Consider the following 19,481-nt stretch of genomic DNA (forward strand, 5'->3'; position numbering starts at 1 on the left):
TTTATTTCATAAGTCACTCTTTTGTTCCAAGGCCTTAGGAGTTTTATTCAGTACAGCACTGGAAGATTTTTGGTCAAGAAGCTGATTTTCTTGTTAAGTTCATTAACGTATGATATAAGTGCACAGTGTATAGGTTTTACAGAAGTAGAAAGAAATAAAATGTATTTTTTGTTCAGTATATGGGTAGCAATGGATAGCTGTACTAATGTAATGTAACGGATACATGTACTAATTGACTACCTGTATATTAGTACAGATGTACTAATAATATTCAGTGCATGTGGAGCTTTCACCAAATAAAAAGTGACTGAATTATTACTTTCAGATAAAACAATGGGGTTTACAGACAAATCCAGCATGTATTATTAAGTATTTGCTTTTACAATATTAACAGCACTTTTGCAACAGTCATTGGATATTCTCTGATGTCCAGCCTTTGAACAGACACTCAGGAACTTAAGTGCAGACCATAAGGAGTCTCTTCCCCTTTTATGATCAGCCAGAATTGCAGCCACTGGACATACTAACAACATGCAAACAAGTGCAGTAAACTGAACTCTGAGCTACAGACAACAAAATCCAAAACAAAGCACCATGCAATGGTGCTTGCTTGGGCTGTGAAAGCAGAGAATCACATCCTGCTGCCTTGGATGCAACAACACTTTTCTATTTCTTTTTGCAGAGGTGCTGTTTTCCCCAGATAGCATGGTGCTGGTTAAGCAGCTAACAAAATCTCTGACACTGCAATGTGCAGATACAATCAGCTTTGTGTTGAACAGCTCATTATTAGCTGAAGGGCTCTCACGAAAACTAATAGCCCTGCCCTTCAGGCACTGGTAGCAAGGATTGCCGTTTGTCTGAGGAACCTGAATCCTAGGGAAAGTACAAGAGAAAATCAGTCCTCATGTCTGTCCTCACATTTTGAGAGCCACTGATTCTTTTTCTCCACATTCATCCAAGCAGAGTTATCTTTCAGCAAAACTCTGTGTGTGCAGCTGACAGAGCCCAATTTCTAATGAACACATGATTGATTGGAATATGAGATGCACACTTCTAGGGGAAGATCTTTATGAAAGGTCCACTGCAGACCACTTACTATTTTGTAATGATTTGACAACAAATCATTTCTATTAGATTTTGGGAAGTGTATTGAGTCAAAATATTTCTGACTGCAAAGACTTGTCATTCACTAACAGACAAATGATGGACTAGATTACACAACTGTCAAACTATTTAAATAATGTGCTATAATATAAATCCTTTGATTTTCAGGAAACCTGCATAAAAGTAGACCATGAATGTGTATTTTTAATCACTATGAAAAACTTCCATGTTTGCTTTTATTAAAAACTTTTATTAAGGCTGCTGGATGTCCTTTCTGTAAAATCTCCTACTTCTTCTGCCATCAGCATCTCAATTTAAAATATAATCATTGCTAATGATCACTACAGTCAGATATACTCCAGATGAAGGGCTTTCACAGTTAAAATCAAACTGAGCATAATGAAACCTCCCATAGCTCACTGAAAAAAAAAAAAATTGGATCCAGAGTATGACTCACCTCTCTTTCCATAAGCATTATAATGAAGAAATGGTTTTTAAAATCTGTCATTCTTTGGTAATTCTTGTATTTTCCCTACTAATAGTTTTCAAGATAATCCACCAAAGATACTGAGCTTCTTCAGTGTTTTCGTTGTGTCGCACTCTGCACTGACATTTTTGGTTTGCAGGAAAGATGAAATTCAGAACTAACTAGATACCTGTAGATCTAAATTATTTCCAAATATTTTACTTTAAAAGATTATCTGAGTCTGCAATTTATAATGCATAAAACTACATAAAAGAATGAATCATGATGGCTTGACAGAACCTGGTCCAACAGTTCCAGCTGTTTCTGTCACCTACTGCAAGAATTGTTAAAACGACTATTCAAAATGGCCCTGCCTCTCGTCTTTCCTGTGATACATTGTATTCTGTAACATTGCAAGGAAATAGTTTCCTCTTCCAAAGTCCACTTAAAATGCCAAGTTACCCAATTACTTGGTTATTTTTTTGTAAATTCTTCTTTGTCATTTTGCCAGAATTCAATAGCTTAGGTCTTTTATGAAACTGCATCTGATGGTTTTTTTGTGAAAACTTCACCAAAAACTGGTTGCTTGACTGCTAAATGGGATTGGGGGGAATATATAGCAACAGTGACATTTGTATTTTTAATTGCTTATTTGAAAATCTGAAACTTCTTACATACATATAAATTCTAGGCTGATTGTTGGTATAACTAGGACATGAGTTCTGTGATCTGTTCAGGCTCTACAGTAACATGAAAGAACAGGAGGATACATAACCACACACAAAGAATAATGATCTCTTCTGTGCAAAATTGTAAAATACCATTTAAAGAAAAATGTATCACAAAACCTTTCTTTATGCAACACAGATTTTGCAGACTAACACATCAGTTCTCCATTATTATCCAAGACACCATATTTAAGAATGGGGATAATTCCAAATGTTTCACATAATATTCTGTCAATCCTTCTCATATAAATTATTTTTCTTGTAAAAAAGAATAAGTCAGAAAGAACTGCACAATCATATTAAGCTATGAATCTGGGTAATAACAAAGTTTACTCATATGAAATAATGAAAATCAGACTTTGAGCCCAGTTCTAGACACTGTAAATACAAAGGATTTGTTGAAGCCCAAGAGTTTTGGCTGGCAAATGAGAATTTTAGAACAAGCAAGATATTTATGTTATTAAATTATGCATATGAAATTCTGGTTCTACTGAAATTAACAGTCAAACTCTCAATGATTCTTTGAGACCACATCATGGGTTGCTTTGACATGTAACCAAGTCAGAAATCTTTCCCACATTTTGATCTAACCTTGCAAATACACAAACAACACAGTAATTCGCCATAGTATTCTCAGTAGGTGCTAGTGCAAAATTTTCAATTTGTTAGTTATCCCATAAACAAGTCAAACCAATTTCTTCATCAACAGTGTGTTCGGTAATTTTTAAATTCTTTGTTAAAATAGCCAAAGCATTATTTTGCTTATGAAATATGGATTCCCTCCTTATCCTGTTTATTTGAGATAGCATTTGTATGAGATACTAGAGGGATTAAGTATGTTTAAAAATCATATTTCAGTCACAGTAAGCCAGACCACGTTGTCATTTATTTTATTTCTGTTTGGGAAAAACTGGCATGTCTAACCTTCCTTTTCTCAGGTCTACCAGTGGGGCATTCCAACACCTCACCAAGAACACAAATGTCATAATATCCTAATGATCTATCCTCATCAGTTCTTTAGCCAGAATCTCCAAATCCCACACTTGAGGCTTAACAGTGGACAAAAGTAACTGAGACTCAACCAACAGGAGTTGCCTGTAAGAAAGAGAAAAGGCAGTTTTACAGTGACACTTCTTCTTTTTGGGTCTCCTTCCAGCAACAGAGATATCAAAGGTGCTAGGAAGCAAAAAGGGCAATTTTCCCAAGGAAAGAAAGAACATCCTTGCTGACTGCCCTGCATGTGCCACCCTCCCCTCCAGGCAAACTTCTCATTTAGCCCCATATTAGAGAGGGTGTCTCCCTGTCTTCCAGTCAGGCTTGTCCCCAGAACCCATGGAAATGCAGGACCTTGCCACCCAAAAGCTCTGTCACTAAATACCGTGATGATAAAATATATCCTTGAATACTTAATCACAGATTTATTTTGTTCAAGGTTAGCCTGGCAACTAGTCATACAATGGCTCCAGAACTAGCAACCAACTATTTTTCTGACCAGTATCATTTCCTAAACAACACAAGCAGCTAATTATTGCCTCTTACTGGCAGATGTCTCCAGATAGTCAGAAGTCAAGCCAGGGCACAGAATTAATACCAAGGTCACACATAATGCTCCATCTGTCAAAAATATATTGGAAACTGATGAACTTCTTGCGATATTAGGCAACATTGGTAATGAAAAAAATTATATTCCACAAACAAGATATTTTAAGACAAAAAAAAAAGGGGGGGGATGTCAAACTTTCAGCTATTTTTCCTTCAATTCCCTGAAGTAAGGCTTAGGCTTTCCTGATGAACTGATGAGCCAATGCACAATCAGGAATTCAGGAAGGGAATTCAACAGGGCAGAAGCCACAACCTTCACAGATGTGTTAAGACAGTGAACCTCACCTCCACAGTCAGTAAAGGTGACTACAGACTGCTTCACATCTAGAATGGCTCAAACTCCATCGATCTATCTATCTATCTATCTACCTATCTATCTATCTATCTATCTATCCATCTATCTGTATCCAACTACCTGACCCCAAAGTGTTCAAACTCATTCTTACATGCATATAAACCAAAATCACATATTCTTAAATCACAGATCTATGGAATAATGTAGGCTGAAAAAACCTCCACCATAGTTCCAAAGTTAGATCACATATGCGATTCACATTGGTTTTCCTATAAACTGCAAAGGAAGACAAAAGAAAGACTGTTATTTCATCTGAGAAACAGTTCTGAAAATGCTGGAATGATTTAGCCATGTATGTCATGTAAGACACACAATTCAAGTCTTTGTTCAAATGATGAAGAATATTACCAAACTGCTTGTATGCCACATTGTTCAATAAACCTTGCTCCTTACAAGTCGTGGCATGACAACTGTCCCTGTACCTACAGGGTTTGTGTCAATTATCCTATCTTATATGGAAATATCTGAATCACACATCCAATAGACATCATGTCCCCTGCCGTATTAGCTCAGGCATCACCAAAGGTACTGAATATTTGACAGGCTTACCAACACCAATCCTACTTCTGCCAAACACAAACAATACATTAGAAGCATGAAGTGTCTGCAGAATTTTGCTTCTACTTAAACACATTTGTTTCATGCACTACATTGAGCATGTGCAAAATAAACTTTATCCAAGGAGGTGCATGCTGGAGAACTGCAGTATCTCCAACATGTTTATCCATACAGTTGGAGAGAGCTGCCTAAAGTAAACAGCTGAGCCATTATGTTTGTCTATATAACAAGCTTACATTAAACAGTTCATAATAATATGTTTGATGGAATTTAAATCCCTCTAGAGAAAAGCACTGTTTAGCCACAAACTTACCACTGACTGTTCAGCCAAAAAAAAAAAATCTATATGCATGGATATTTTAGGCCAGAAAAGATCATTTTCTTCTGCATACATAAGCAAGGAAATTCAGTTCTGATTTCTGTATCCAGTCTACAACTCTTCCATGAATTACTTATTTCAGAAAGATAGTCTTGATTTTAATAGAGATGACTTGGCTCTTAGAAGACACTTAAATTCATTTTTTTCACTGTTAGAAATGTTTCCAATTTCAATTGTTATTTTATTTGCAGTTTCAATATTTTGATTTCCAATACATTTTGGTGCATGATGTCTTCTAGATTAATGACTCTGCTCAGGTACCAACATTCACAGGGTTCTTTCCACTCATGGCATATAATAGTGATTTGATTTTGCATAGCACCTGTCATTTAAATGTCTCAAAAAATCCTGATGGGTGTGTAAGAATGGCATACTTCCTACAGAAATATCCCTATTTTGCAGCCAGGCAAACTGAAGAGAAAGACACTAAAGATCACATTCTCCAAAGGGATTCAAGTAACATGGGAACAAGGTTTCTATGCATTTCTGGGAAGGCAGGGTCAGACAAGATGTCCAAAGTCACAGGCCAACTCTGGCAAAGCCAGGAACAAACCCCTCATTGACAAGATTCTTATGTCTGTGCTTCCACAACAACACAACTGCAACCTGAATACATTATTTGTAGATACTGTTGTATAAATTTCAGGTGTAAAACTCTGTGTGTGAAACAGCTCAGAAATACACTACAGATTTAATACTGACATTTCAATTACAGCGACAGTACAAACTGTCCAGCACAGGAATGCAACAGCTTTTATACCACTTTAGCAACTGGCTGCTCTTAGGCTTTTCCATACAAGACACTTTAAGCCTAATGAATCACAAACACCAATATTCACAGCAAGCCCAAATTTGCCTTGGCAGCTGCTGAAACTCTGACCTGTGGCTGAGAAAATGAAGACCTCAGTCTGGCAGTTCAGTCCCCAGTGACTGTGTGTCAATGGAAGCGTGCACATTCAGTCACTTCTTTCCACATCTAAACCTGGGAGGAAGGTTTTTTTTTTTTCTGGATCAATGAATACTGCTGAGTAGATGAAAGAACTTAATAGGTTTTCCCCAAAATGCAGCCAATAGTTATCAGAGTGTGTTCTGAGAGGAGCTTTATTAGGCATAGACCTCTTATTCTCACAGCCTTATGTCATACAAAGCAGCTGGTCAGATCAGAGAAAATTAGTGTTTCCAACCCCAGGAACTGGGGTTGCAGAACCCTAAGGAAGAAAGCAAGTTCTCAACTTATCTATATAACCCTTCCTATAACTCCAATCTTAACTGCTCAAGCATACAGAGATGTAAAGGTTACTGAAATTTTACTACTATTTTTGAAATGAGGTATATGGGCTTTCATGAATGGTCTTTTTTTTTTCAGAATGAACATGTCACCTCCTGAAATTTACTGACCACAGAAAGTGTTCATGCCTGTGGCATGAAAATATTCATGCCAATGCCTGTGTTAAGGCATTTCTAAAAGTTCTCTAAAAATTGTTTCTCCTGGACTAGAAGAGACATCTTCCCCATTATGTTGCCATTAAGAGTTTGAATATCACTAATAAGAAAACTACACATCTTCTTAACATCTTGATTAATTTAATTAACCTATCATATGGTTCATAATATTCTATTATAATAAAAGAAATTACATGGAAAAAAATCTCTCCTTCCATATCTGAACTTCCAAAGTTCATTCCACTTCAGGCATGTAACTCATATAGTTTAGAAATTTAGAACACATACATTTTAAAATCCAGCTGATAAAAGCATATGTTCAGGGACATTAAGACAATGACAACAAAAAAAATACCACCTTAACATGGCTTAGATAAACAAGAGTGTCATCTTTGCAGAAAGCACATTCTGGAAGGCTTTAGGGGTTTCCCAGGATGGCAGCTTATTAGCAAAAACTGATTTTCATGGCTTTGAACTAAAGCACTTCCAGCTGCTGAGAGCTGTTTTGGCTCACTCATAATAAAGGCATATATCACAGAAAACATTGTTGACATTTTTGGGCCATGTAGGAACCAGCACTAGGCCCAAGACTACCTAACATACTGAATGACATCCTAACCTTGTTGAAATACATAAGAAATCTGCCTGTGACTTCACATAGCCAGGATCTCAAGACACTACCAGAGCAACAGTAACCAAACAAGAATAATTCAATCTTTTTACAGTGTTCCTGAGCTCACAGCAGGAAAAGACAATTTTGACTGTCATCATCCAATACTCAATCGGTAATATCTAACCCTCCAGCAGTTTTATGACATATATTAAAACCTTCATTAAAATCAAGGATTTATACTGATGCAAAACATAACAATAGCAGAGAATCCAAATTCTTATGTCTTTGCTGACCTGTTTAATTTATACAAATCTAAAAATTAGCTTTGAAGGAGTAAGTCAGTGGTCCAGTATGCGGCTCCTAGCTGTTTGCACCCTAGATATAAGCAAAGCTGAATTACCGTTTGATTCCTGAAGCATTTGTGCTCTGATGCAGGAAAAAGCAAAACAGGAGATGTGAAGCAAAGGGGGATAGGATGGATCTCCTACACTACAAAGAGAGGAGATAGCATTGCATGGACATAAAAACCCTGAAGGATTTAAAGGACTGTTTCACAGAGGAACAGAGTAGGTCAGCAATTATCACACCTTATATATAACACCACATCCATGAGATTGTTACATGTTTTGCTACACTCTGGTATCTTGTCTACATCTATACAAGAGTGGCTTGGGTTCCCATCATAAAGTAGGTCTACAGCATTAAGGTGCTTCTGCAATTATTCTTTGAAGCAAACAAAAAAAGTAGGGCCTACAGGGCCCCATATAAAGCAAATCCACTGCCCAATTTTATTTTCTTTAATGAAGAGAGGAGCAATAGTTGCAGAAATTCCCCAGTCTTGTCCCAATATATAAATATAGATAGATATATAGATAGATACAGATATAGACATAATATAGATTATATAGATGATATAGATAGATATAGATATAGATAGATAGATGGATAGATAGTGATAGATAGATAGCGATAGATAGATAGATAGATAGATAGATAGATAGATAGATAGATAGATATAGATAGATAGATAGATAGATAGATAGATAGATAGATAGATACAGACACCCACACACAAACATACATACACACTCATATATGGAAAGAGCAGGTTTGCTCGAGGAAAACAGAAATTACTGTCATATCAGCCAGAAGAGCCACATTAGATTCAGACAAACATTCAAATAATGCAATACTAGACTGTCTACATAGCCAAGCTTTTTCCATGCTCCTTCTTCAACAGCTATCCAGACAGAATGTGGAGAGTTACTGCACTATAAATATGCAGTCTGTCTCTGTAAAAACAAACAAAATCCATACCAAGAATGAGCAATAAAAAAGTTTTACAATAAAGTATCCTGAAAACTAAAACACAAGCCAAATACAAAATTATTAACAGAAGCCATTCATCAACTTCAATTTTATCATTCTCCCAAAGCTGTAACATGAAGTTGTATAATCTTTTGGGTTTTGATGGAATCCAGGATCATTTCTCTGTCTGTTTTTCAGATCTCTGCCATGGCTCATATTTTCTGTTTTTACAGTCTGATCATGATGACTGATAATCCTTCTGAAAAATCTGTTTAAAGCAAGTTATGCTCAGCAGCAGTCATCCCCTAGCTTTTGCACACAATGAGCTTCTTTAATCACAGCCACATGGTTTTACATGTGATGTACGTGAAAGTGATTTTAAACACTTTTTCAACCATTTCTATTGTTTTGACCTCCATTTTTAAGGAAAACCACACAGTATCTAAAACAGTAAGAAATATATACAGTAAGATCTGTAGACATTTTCTGTCTCATCCTTTCATTGATGTTGCTGTCTGAGAAGGTAATTTCTTATCAAGATGAGATTTTAGGCACAGGAATTGAAGAAACCTGCCCAGCACTTTAACTTCAAGGTCCATGTTCAAAATCTCAGCTTTTGAAAAAACTAACTTTCTCAAGATCTAGATTAAAAGATCTTGAAAACCTCATGCTTATCTTAGCAAGCTCTGTGAACACCTGATCCTGCACACCCTCTGTCTACCTTCTGTATTGTGAATCAGTGTATGTAGGCTGGAGCCTGGCTGGAACACCCTCCTAAGATGCACTACCCACAGCACATCAGCCAGTACATCACAGTCTAAAAAGCCGAAACAAGGTGAAAAGGAAGACAAGAAACAGTACAAATATGCATATGACCATATATGACCATACTAAGGACAATCTTTCAGAGCAATGCAGTTGTTAAAGAGAGTTGGTTTAAGTTTAGTGTTTGCAAAGAGTTCTAAAGCTACAAACTTCTGGAGAACAGCAGGCACAATAGATCAGACCCCTTTCTAAGGCCCTTTAACTGCTCTGATAATGACCTAAGCGTTATTCCTACCATGCTTTTTCTCTTCTAAATTCCTAACCTTGGCAAATGCAAACACCTGGCCTTATCATTCCTTGTGGATTTACTGAAAGATATGAAGGAACGCAGTGTTATGATATTACTGCCACACATACTTCTAGCCACACTACATAAGACCCACTTCTTCCAGTCACTCAGATAAGAGCCTCCCTACTACTTGACTAAGTATATTATTTGCAAAAATTATAGTCTTGTTGCTATAGAATAATTGATGTTTGTGGTTGTTGCTGTACTACTGACCTATCCATCTATCTACATTCTGCCTTCCTAATACCATTATATTCACAGTCCTGCAATAGTCAAGGTATGAAAATTTACCTACAGTTGTTTACCTACGATTTTTTACTAAAGTATAATAAACTGTGTCAGTTTGTGTGAGTTTTCTCCTACAGCACACAGCTACTGAATGCCTGTAACTGAATCAAATGTAGGTGATTAAGCAGAGCAATGAGACTACTAATATAAAGTTAATCAAAGAACCCACATAATAAACATTACCCAGACCTCCAAGCTTCAGTTCTAACCTGAGAAGCCACAGCCTCTGAGTTCTTGAAGACTTTCAGCCACATAATTTTGGAAATACGGGAATTCCCAAGCACAGTCTTACTGTTGGAAGGGCAACATTCTCAACTAATTTCAGAGCACATGACTCATCAGAAAAGTCTTCCAATCCAAATTTCCACCCTCTCCAAGGGCCTTCTGAATTTCAGACTAGTTTAACCAGACTTTTCCCATCTGAATTCATAGTCTGCTCTGTCTAGCAGGCCTTTTTTAATTTCCTTTTTCTTTTTCCTCCCCATTTCCCCTGTAAATGCTTCTTCAACTGTGAGAATAGCTAGATTAGAGGAAAAAAAGCTCCAAATTGAATTCTGAAGCCCATCTCTTCAGTCACAAGGTTTAACAAAGCCATATTTAACCTGAGGGTGATGCTGATCTTGGTTTTTTAAGGAGTTTTAAGCAATGTGTTAGGCCCATTTCCCAAGCACTCAATATTCTCAGCTGAAAATTACCCCCTAAGCACAAACCTGAAAACAAAGATGACAAACCTACTCAGAATGATATTTTGCCTAGTAACAATTAGAATACTCTATATTAGAATATTGGCTATATTGTTGTATCATTAACAATTAGAATATTCTATAAAAGAGGTAAAGAGTTTTGCCTGAGTCTAGGTCTAAACTCTGGAAGGAAGGACTGCAGAAACTAAGGCTCCCACAGACTACTTTCAGCTCCACATTCTTCCTTTGGAGTTTACCTTCCTTAACACAGGGTAAATACTTAGTAACATGCACACTGATAAAAATGGTTGTAAAAGCAAAGATTAGTTACTCTTAAAATTCTTTGGAGAAAGTAGGAAAAACCACAATGGTCACATGTCATGAAGCTATAGAATCATTTAGATTGGAGAAGACCACAGAGACTGTGAGCCCAACAATTACCTTAGTGCTGATTTCCAAGTCCACCACTAGACGACGTCTCTACATGCCACATTGACGTGCTTTTTAAGTACCTCCAGGGATGGTGACTCAACCACTTCCCCTGGCAGCCTGTTACAATGCTTGACAACCTTTTCAGTGGAGAATTTTTTCCTAATCTATAATCACAGCATGCTATAAAAAACTGCACAACAAAACATTAACACAAAGCTATACTACTTAATCTGGGCCCAGCCTCTCGTAGTCTAAGTCTGATTCTGTGATAATTGTACATTTTTTAAAGGAATTATATTATGTATGTAATGCCATCTAGTCATAATCTCCAAATTTCACAGGGAAAAACCAACCGACCACCAACCTAACTGAATTTAAAAGTTCACAAGATTAAGAACTTAAATAAAAAAGAACTATGGTCTCAGCTATAACCTCTTTTCACTACCATTTCAACTGTACACCCAGTATGACAATAAAAAAAATACAACTGGCATTCTGCAAAACACAGCATTACTTGTCCTAAATCAGTAAACGCTTCTGTGTGTAATTTAATTGTTATGCATACTGGTAGCAGGCTTGGATTGAACCTGTGTCTTTCTAATATAATATAGTCTACTGAACTATGTTCCAACAATGTATGCAGATAATCCACCATGGGCACCAGTTAATGAGGCCACGTCCTAGGAGAACAATATTGAATTAGCAAAAGAACGGCAATAAATTCAGAATAGGCGTCTGCAAAGTAATTTGAGAAGAAATGTCTTCCTGGCAAAGAGCAAAGCAAATACTTTCTAGGGGTCATAGGAAGGGTTTGGGGAAAGCACTTTGGCACTGAATTAATGCAAAGTGATTCTACTGCTCTAAAGTCTATAAACCGTATTAATAGGCAAGACAGGACTTCCCAAGAAGAGTCTGTTAGGTCTCTGGATGTTTATTATTAATATCTGCTAGCCCTTTTTGTACAGGCTATTATTACCAGGCAAATAAATGTGACATTAAGAAGCTGTCAGTTAGACGTTTATTTTGTGTCTAAGTTTTGTGCTTGTTTGGCAAACCTCTTGCAATCCATTTGGGAACTATGGTCACAGTATGTCAAGCTGGAAGTGACCACATCTGGTCCAACCTCCTTTCTCAAGCAGGAGAACATGGCATAGGATTGTGTCCAGACAGTTCTTCAGTATCTCCAGTGAGGGTGACTCCACACCCTCTCTGGGCAATCCGTTCCAGCCCAGTCACAGCACAGTAAAGAAATTCTTTCTCGTATTCAGCTGGAACTTCAGTTTCAGTCCATTGCCTCTCATCCTAGTGGTTTGCTCCACCAAGCAGAGCCTGGTTCCATCCTCTTGGCACCACCCTTTAGATATTTATACACATTGATGAAGTCCCCTCCCAGTCATCTCTTCTCAAGGCCGAACAGGCCCAGCCCCCTCAGCCTTTCTTCATAAGTCCCCTCCCAGTCATCCTCACAGCCCTCTGCTGGACCTGCTCCGGGGGCTCCATGTCTCTCCTGTACTGAGGAGCCCAGAATTCCCCACTAGGCCTCACCAGAGCTGAATAGAGGAGCAGGATCCCCTCCCTTGTCCTACTGGCAGTGCTCTTCCTAATGCACCTCAGGATTCTGTTGGCCTTCTTTGCCACAAGGTGGCCACTCTCTTGGTGTCCCAGAATGTTGTTCCACCTCATCCACAAATCCTGTGTATCCAAGCAATGTTCCAAATTCCATTTTCCATATTACTGAAGTTACTAGTGTGATAGCAAACTGACATCACATTTTTTTAACATAATTAAAGCAGACAATGTCTTCCAAATATAGCTTTCAACACACTACTTCTATTTAAAATTTGTGTATATTGGGATCATTGTAGTAAGATAGTTTCAGCTGAGATGGAAAAACATTCTAAAAAGTCATGGATCTCGTGGTCAGTACTGTCTGATGTCCCTAGGCACGGGCTCAGGTGGTGTCTCTTTCACACTATCACAAGGATGCCAGGGACATTTGTGGTCAAGGTCAGCTAGCACCCTCTCAGGCTGTTTCAGTCCAGAAGCTCTTTCAAAACAACCAATTTGGATATAACCATCTGAAAGACGGTTTTAACACCCACACAGAGCCAGACCACTCTGTTTGACCTCATGGCCGCATGGTTTAATTAGTTTCTTTACACAGATATAGCAAAAACATATCAGAAAGAAAAATCTGTGCAAGTAGGGTAACTAAGTATTCACAATAAATACCAGTTAATTATCCAGTGTTTGAAGGATGGTCTCATTGTGCTTATTGCACTCACTGGTCTTCTGTGAGACGATGACAAATAGCATAGATCAACATGGTGATAACTTTTGGGTTTAGAGTATTAGTCTGCTTGAAAATGAAAACAACAGTTCACTTAACTTTCAAGTACTTCAAAATGCAGTATCTATCTCTCTAAGCAAACTATCATTCTTAGCTCCCTTTCCTTTCTAATGTCTGTCTGAACTGATTTACTTACAGTGTATCTTCCGGAAGAAGTGTTTAACATCATTTTTGCAGAACATTTTACTTACTATGCAACAAAGACAGTTCATTTAAAATGCATCTCAGTGAGACAAGAATTCATCTCTCAGTTTTCCAGTCTGATATTCCATGAGATGCTTCAAAAAAGAAATACCGCCACATCTTTTATTCTTACTTTTATTCTTATCTCCATTATTCAAGTTTCTTTCCATTTATAATACTGGATGTGGCATAATTTCTCTTTAGAAATGCAAGTTACTATATCTCATCCTTTTTCTGCCTTCATTGCTCTTTCTTCTCCCTTCCCTTCTCCCTCTCCTGCTTTCTTCCTTGGGTTGGTGGGGTTTTTTTGGGGTTTTTTTTTTTTTTTTTTTTTGGTTTGGTTTTTTTGTTTTGTTTTGTTTTGATTTTTTTTTGTCTGTTTTCTGTCATCTAACTTCTTCCTACAAAAGTAATAGTCACACCTCAGGTAAAACAAGCCAACTGTTAAATACACAATAATTTATAGCAAGAAGCACGCCTCTGCCAAATCTCAAACTGTATCAGGTTTATTCAGTTGACCCCACCGTGACATCCATGTCAAAAAAGCACACTTGCAGAGCACGTTCCTTTTCCAAGCAGAGGGCTGCCTCACACCTTATGCATCAAGTTTGTCTAGCATAAGATCATGCAAAAGACAGCAGCTAGAGAAGCTGTTATGTACACCCTGTGTGCTCCAAGGAACAGCCCTTGGGAAAGTTTGTCTGCTGCAGTAAAATGCTGCCCCAATGCACAAGGCTGCTTTCATCCCTCTTTATGAAGGAATAAAGTTGCACATCTCACATGTACATCACATATGATGTGATATGCCTTTGTTACTTTGAATTACCCAAAGGAAAGAAAACACCAGTATTTTGAGCAGCAGTTTTAAACCAGATAATGCTACAGATTTATAGGTATCAAAGAACAAACCTCTACTACTTGAAGAATTTAGTGAAACTAACCAGTGGTAGGCTATTAGCATCCAACTGTATCAATGCAGTGTCAAAAACGTCCTTCCCATTTCACAGCCAGCATGAAGGCAGTTTCAACTGACTCAAATTTCAGCACTTTTTATCAATGGGTTTTAAAACCACAACACTGGGATGCTCAGCCCAACTGTATCTGTGAAATGGCAACTAGAAAAACCAAGTTCATATAAAAAGGGATTTTTCCTCTTTGCTTCTTTGTCTTTAAACTAGTTCCCATGAAAAGTAACCTATGCTATATTTTACATCTCTTGAGATTATGATTGCATGTATCTAAAGCATTCTTCATTAAAGTGACAAAATCTTGTTTTTCCTGATTCAGTAAGAGCTTCACCATTCAGCTTAGTGAGGAAAAATTAAAAGACAGTTTAGAGAAATATCTCCTTTATTTCTACTTATTTCAATTGGAGGAAAATGGTCACACTTCCAACAGAAGGAACAATTCCAGCGGTATATAAATGATAAGATGTTGATATAGACACACAAGAGAATAAAGTGAAAATCATTTACATTTCCCATTTCAGAATCTTTATACACAAAAGGGTAGTTTATTACTGTATTTTCCACAAGTCTGTTTTTCCTGAAAGTCTCTGCTGTATCATTACATCTCATTTGTAATGCTCCTCAGATACCTAGTTTTGGTTAGGAGGCTTTGCACCATCCTGTCACACTTTTTTAGGTACTAAAACATGCAGAAAAAGGAACAACTTTCGCCAACTAGAAACACTGATGGATAGAGGAAATGACTGAGGAAAAAAACATCCTTCCTTCTCAGGTCTTCTGCACATAGAATCATTTTAAAACCACCACAAGCATGTTCTGCTCCTGCTGCAGATAAAAGGCTTCAAGTAGCTCTGTACTACAGGTAATCCATCCCATTTGGCTAGCTGTGCAAAAAAAAGAAAAAACTTGATTTTTAAAAGGTATCTATGAATCACGTAGTTTAAAATCACTGATCATGTAAAAAAGTACAGGAAGGAAAATGCAATTTCATTTACACTAGGAGATCAATATAATGTCAGTATTTCAGTACTAAGTTCTGTCGTCAGGTCACTTGGGCTCCCTGTGGCAAGATACCCCTGTTTGAAGAGCAGTTACATATATATATGCACCTCGTACTGAATTGTCTGATGTGGAAATAGTTAATGATGGAATAAAGTAACAAGATCTTGCTTTAGAGCTAGACTGAAGCTTCAGCATGAAAGTTTAGAACAGTGCTTATTCTCACGCTCCACAAACAGTGGACACTGAGGAGCTAGTAAAACTAGTGGGCAGAGCAACAGCTGTGTAAAACATCTGCTCAGTAGTTTAATTCAGTTATGTTGTCAACATTTCATCCTTCCATGCAACCAACAGTCCACTTAACCCACACAATCTCTGGGTAAGTAGGTTCTTACGTTTTACCCAGTAAAGAAGAAAATGAGAAACTTTACCTTACAGTGTTTTTGCTGTACAACTAATGTGCTAACCAAAACTAGAGCACAAACTCAAGGAGTACTTGCAATTTCCATTTACTTCTAGGCTTAAGAGAGGATACGCAACTTCTCTAAAAAGATTTTTTACTCCTCAACTATTTAGTAGTACCTCTGAGCTACTCAAAGGCAATTAGAAGCACAGGAAGCAATACAAAGATTCTGCTGATGAATGGGCATCTGACAATGGACCTCCCTAAATCCTTACAGTAACTAATTCTTCCCATATCCATCATAATGCAGCATCAGAATTTTTAACAAGGTTTCAGAGAATAGATTTGTATTCTTAAAGGCTTATACATACAACTGTAATTCAAACAAGAGCATTCTACCTGGTTTTCAGCTGCCTTTCCACAAGTACACTCCTTAGACTCTGTTTACCAGCCTGATACAGAGGTCTGAAACACCTTAAGAGATGTCTAAACTGGCATTAGACACATATGCCTTTATGTTTCATGTCTTCCTACATTACCCTATCTTGCAACTAGAAAATTATTTGCAACTGCCCCTTTGTTCCAGTATCATGAGATCAAACATGTAGATTACAAGTAACTGATCTGTTTATAAAGCACAGTGGCACCAAATCAAATTGAGGTATCATCACTAGCTAGGACACAAAGTTCACCTTCTACTACGATCTCTACCATTATTACAGACAAGACTGAGGATTCTACTGTTAATTTTTTAAAAATGGCTAACTATTCATGACAACAGGTTTAATATATTTTATATCATAACTTTGTCTGGTTTCAGTAATTTTAGTGGGAGTTTTCACTAATTTTTCAGCATTTCAGATTTCTGGCTCCTAAAATCTACTGAACAAAACACAAGAAGTAGCAGTCTCCTCCTGCTGTTACATTTGATGAACTTCACTCCTTGACCAATTTTCACTTTGCATTTTCCCCTTTCACCCCTGAGAGGTGATGGCCAACAGAGAATATATAACCCATGAGATGCGGCTGAGGTGAGCACCTGCACAAGGCACGGGTATTTTGTGTCATAGATCCAGCATTCAGCGAAGTAGAGGCAGAACACACAGAGAGGGCTTGGTCCAGGGAAGGTCCAGCAGTGCAGTTAAGACAATGAAGAGTTTCACTGAAGTTACCAGGACCTACTGCCATGTGCAATGAAGTCAGACCTTGGGTGATCATTAGGGATGAAGTCGAAACTGCATACCTGCTTGAGAGTGAGCAAACTTTTCAGTCTTTTGTCAGAACAGGGCTTGCTTAGTCCATACTTCACAGCATTAGATTCCAACAGCCCAGTTTTTATAATCTGATTACAAAGCTTCAATAAAAATGAATTCCAGTGAGGTTATATTGAGCAAAATCATTTCTGTACATAGAATAAAATAATTCTAGTGTGCTGAACGACTGCATCAGTCATCCAATTTTCATTTGGATCATTGTTGCAATCCAACCAAGGAGCAACAAATAAAATGTTTCTATGCCAACAAAATATAAATTATATATTATTTTATTTCCCAAATTACTAGTTAAGTACCTCATATCTTTATCCATGAGTATGTTTTTCTATTTTCAGAACAAAACACCTAATTGCAACTCATGTTTTGAATTACTAAAAATTATCTTACAATTATCTTCTAAAAAGTATTTAGCTATAAGTACATTTCCTGGCAACAAAAGTACACTAAACCATTCCAAACTTGAATGACCCTTTAGCTTCATCATTAAGGAACTTCAGTTACATACAATGGAAATATAATTTTCTGGTTTAAATGTTGGAGTATTTTTCACACTTTCTACAATGCAGCACCAAAACTACTAAAAGGAAAGGAAAAAAAAAAAAAAAAAAGCACTGCTTCTTCCTATCTGGACACTTGGTTTCCATCACATGGATTGTATACACCATTTACTTAGAGAAAAATAACAGAATAGTTGCTAGTGTATTGATCTAGCATCAAGATAAGCCAGAGAAACCTTTGCTGACAGAATTTTATTGAGCAATATTGTCTTCACGTCCTAAGAGCATTATGAAGTGCAAGTCCACTACATCACTACAACTTATTTTGTAGTTCACGTTACACAGAACGCTACACTAAAGGAATACTTTTGTCTGGGTACTTTTGCCTTTGAATAATAAAACCCCTATTATTTTTCGTAACTACTGCACACAAAAGACTATTAAGTGTCAAGTAGATACAGCTACTGCAATTCCAGATCGGCACAACAGCTGCACATGTATTGAATTCAAGCGCAAACACTAACAACGTTTATGTTAGTAGGGTATCAGGAGTATCTGCCATGCACCCGAGCTGTTCGCAGTACTTTTGTTTCAAAGTCTGCCTCCCCGGTAAGATTATGTCTACCCGGTGAGCGATTTATTTAGCACTGAGTTACATTCGCACGCAAGGGAATAAGGCAACCCCCTTGTCATCCCCATCTGTCTCTCATCCTTTCAGATAACCAGCACACCACCATTTTCCCCGCAAACAAAGGTTGAGGAAAGCCCAGCTCCCGTGAAAATAAAGGCAATGGGGCAACTCGCCGGGTGGGGAGCGGCACGGGGGTCGCAGCCCTGGGCAGCCCTCGGCGGAGCAGGGCCGAGCTGGGATCCCGACCGGCGGGGCAGGCGACGGCAGCACTAAAGTATTTCGGACCAAGCGCAGACAAAAGAGGGTGTGTAGCAGCAGCGCGGAGCGCGGCAGCCGCCGGCACGCCAGCCCGCTCCGTTCGGGAGGCAGAAAGTCCATTTCTGGCAGGGAAAGAGCCACCCACCCACCCGTGCCGCTTCCTCTCTGCCCCTCGCCGCCGAGGGCAAGGGCGCGTCTCCCTGTGTCCCCAGCTACCGCCGGCAGGAACGCGCAGGGCGCAGCCCCTCCACTCCCGAGGAGAGGTGACGGCTGTGGGCGCGTTGAAGTTCGGGAGCGAGGGGTAGACCCCGACCAGACTCACCCCCACTCGCCTCGCCGCTTACCTGTGGGGAGGTGCCAGGTGCCCGCAGCCCTCCCGGCGCAGCGAGCAGCGGAGCTGCGCCGTGCCCGTCACACACGGGGCTTCTCCGGTGAGGCAGCGGCTGGCTCAGGGAGTGACAGGGCGGCGGCTCCCCTGGCCCTTCCCCAGCACCGTGCTCGGCGAGAGGCGGGCGGGGGCAGGCATGGCGAGCAGGCAGGAGCGGGGCCGGGGCGGTCACTGCCGGCCGGAGGAGGACGCCCGCCGCCCGGGGGCTGCGCGCCCCCCCGCCGCCAGCGCACGGTCAGCCGGAGGCGGCCTCCCCCTGCTCGCCCCGCGGCGACGGGCGGGTGCCATAGCAGCGCTCCGCGGGAGCCGCCGCGGGGGAACGGCCGCCAAGCAGCCGCCCGGGGGGGCGTGGGCGGGTGGCGGCTCCGCGGAGCAAAACTTTCCCGGCTCCTCAGCAGGGTGCCCGGGCGGCGCTCGCCCCTGGCGGGGCTGCGGGGGAGGTGGAAAGGGACGGACG

At 39.2% G+C, this 19,481-nt stretch overlaps 1 protein-coding gene across 2 annotated transcripts in view; it reads right to left on the reverse strand.

Annotated features, from left to right (window-relative positions):
- TMEM200A (transmembrane protein 200A) overlaps positions 1 to 19,278 on the reverse strand; it is a 52,129-nt gene extending 32,851 nt beyond the window's left edge. Inside the window, exons 1-2 of one of the 2 annotated variants that reach the window (XR_008436558.1) lie at positions 18,981 to 19,278; positions 14,972 to 15,458 (exon numbers count right to left, since the gene is read on the reverse strand). The gene's annotated coding sequence lies outside the window, so the exon portion shown is untranslated. Of the gene's footprint in view, positions 1 to 14,971; positions 15,459 to 18,980 lie in introns of those variants that run through there. The other variant, XM_053974649.1, reaches the window with a different exon arrangement.
- Positions 19,279 to 19,481: the final 203 nt, after the last annotated feature.

This window comes from Vidua macroura, chromosome 3, assembly GCF_024509145.1.
Source record: "Vidua macroura isolate BioBank_ID:100142 chromosome 3, ASM2450914v1, whole genome shotgun sequence".
NCBI lineage: Eukaryota > Metazoa > Chordata > Aves > Passeriformes > Viduidae > Vidua > Vidua macroura.